Here is a 2,671-nt window from a genome sequence, read left to right as displayed (position 1 = left end):
CATTGTAATGTAGTGGACTATGAAACATGAAAATACTTGATAAACAATGAGATAATAGATAGGAAAGTGCAACTTGAAATAATCATGCATCGTTTATATTCATTCAGGATATACAGAAATGATTTTCTATCATAAACCCATTGATTATATTATCCGTGTTACTTCTGTGCAAGACGATTCTATATGCTGCCCACTTGACCAGCATAGTACTATTATTTGTGACAGAAAAAAAAGTTAAATGAAATTAACAAGTATATATTTATACATGGTGGCAGTAGTAGGAACAACCCTTGCTCCTACTTCACGAATCAGACTACAAATTTAGTCTGATGCAAGTATATATAGGTACGTTCAGACTAAAAATTTGAAGTAGGAGCAAGTATTGCACGAACCAGTATATATTTATACAAGGTGGCAGCAGTAGGAACAAGGCTTGCATGAATCAGACTCATACATAGCTTAAGTATTACTTCATTTTAATGAAGGTACAAGACGAGTCAGAACACATGCAGTAGCAATCACGAATATAGATACAGATCCTGAAACCTTCCAGGACATAAGCGTGAAGATAAATTGGATTGTCTTTTTAATATCAAATCAAGGTCTAGAAATACATAGAGATATTCAGTGGTGGACGTTGTGAAGACAATAAATATTTTTTTTACATTTACAAAATGAATAATCTGATCCTGTTAGGTAGTTGTCAAGCATATCTTACCATCAACGTTGTGTGCATCTAGGCATGCTAGTTGTGCTATATTTATGCCAGCTAATGCATTGTAACTTCGACCAATTTTTCCAACATAACCCGTGTGCTCTCTGCTCTCTGTGCTATCCTTAGTCCCTTTCACTTTCAGAAATATCATAATAAGTGAAAATGGATATACGATTGTTTGCCAACATTCGGTTTGTTCACAGCCATTTTTGTAAGGCAACAAAAACAAAGATGTATTTTGTATGCCCACAGTTTACCCAAGTTTTAGCAATGAGATGAAAGTTCCTCCCTGACAACAAGCTAAGGCCTTGTACAAATTACTAGAACTGGATCAGAGAAGCAAACGATCTCACTTTAAGGAAGAAATAGAATAACTTATCTTCAGTTCGTGCGTGTTAGGCCACGGTCAGGGGTAGCGGAACCCAGCGTTGGTTCCACAGCACCGTCGGGGAGGAAGAAGCGGAGGCCAGAGGTTGGCTGGACCGCCGTGTTCCAGTATGTGTGCCGGAGATGTATGCCAATCAATCAAAGGAACTTGTTATACACACACACACAAAACAAATTGATCTGATCACGTCTCAGTGGTTCGTCATGTCATGTTCAGATTCAGAATAAGCTAATAGAACCCAGCACAGGAAGAAACTAAACTTGCTTATGGAAATATCTCCTTAAGTTAAAGTGTTAATCATCAAGATATTTTAAAATTTGTGAAGCACATCTGTACATTGAGAAAGTAAGATTAATAGCAAATCGAATAGCAGGAAATGAAAACAACAAGTGCAGCTTTAGCACTCTACAGATATGGTGCTCCCGTTGCATTGAAATGTCGTTCAGATGTTTCGAAATACCATTTTCTTTTTCTCTCCCGTGTGTAGATATTTCTTTCGGGGCGTACAATTTTGCTCCAAAACCACCGGCTAACCTACACTGAAATATGTGCCTACTCAGTTTCAGATCGATCCCCTCAACCTATTCTATTCTATTCCATCTCTAGAATTAGGTAGCCACAGACCAAAATCAATTAAGATACTAATTCGTGAAAATTATCTCGTGGTCACGGAAGATTTAAGATGAACTGACCAAGAAGCTAGTCCAAAGTAAAATGAAAAAAAACAAGAACAAGTCACCAGTGAAGGGGGCGGGCGGGAGATCAGACCTCATGGACGGGGAAGGAAACTGCGATGCCGCTGTCGCTGCTACCTCCAATGAGCCATGCCGTAGACCGGCCACCACACGGCCGCTCCGCTAAGACAAACCGACGCCAGGTTTGACCTCCTTGCCGGATCTGCACAAAAGGCCACAAAGATAGAGATCCACCTGGATTGAATTGGATTCTGCTTGATTCTTCACTTCAAAATGTAGTAGCGGAGCTAGTGCGTCCTTACCAACAGAGGGAGGAAGAGTCACGGGAGCCGATCCAGATCCAGTAGCACTAGTGCAGAACCGGGCAATAGCACCGGTTCGTAAGGCCCTTTAGTGCCGGTTTAGGAACCGGCACTAACGTTTCGGCACTAAAGGCCCCACCCCCTTTAGTACCGATTCAGCACGAACCGGTGCTAAAGGGGAACCACGTGGCACGAGCCAGCTCCGGGGGCCGGGAGCCCTTTAGTACCGGTTGGTAACACCAACCGGTACTAAATAGTTGTGGGGTTTTTGGTTTTATGATTTCTTTTTCATTTAATTTTGTGTTTTCCATTTTAATTCTTTTTCGTTTGCTGGTATTTTACGGTACTACACATTGTACACGTTATGCATATATATATATATATATATATATCTATATATATATATATATATATATATATATATATAATTTCTAGTAGAACCAATCATATATATATATATATATATCATCAATGTCTCACAAACCACCATATTAATTTACACATACACACATGTATAGCTATATACAATTTCTCCTACATATGCATGTTGCCTTCGGAGCCAGTGGCATTA

This window comes from Triticum dicoccoides, chromosome 5A (genome assembly GCF_002162155.2).
Source record: "Triticum dicoccoides isolate Atlit2015 ecotype Zavitan chromosome 5A, WEW_v2.0, whole genome shotgun sequence".
Classification (NCBI taxonomy): Eukaryota; Viridiplantae; Streptophyta; class Magnoliopsida; order Poales; family Poaceae; genus Triticum; species Triticum dicoccoides.
This window is presented reverse-complemented; position numbering follows the sequence as displayed.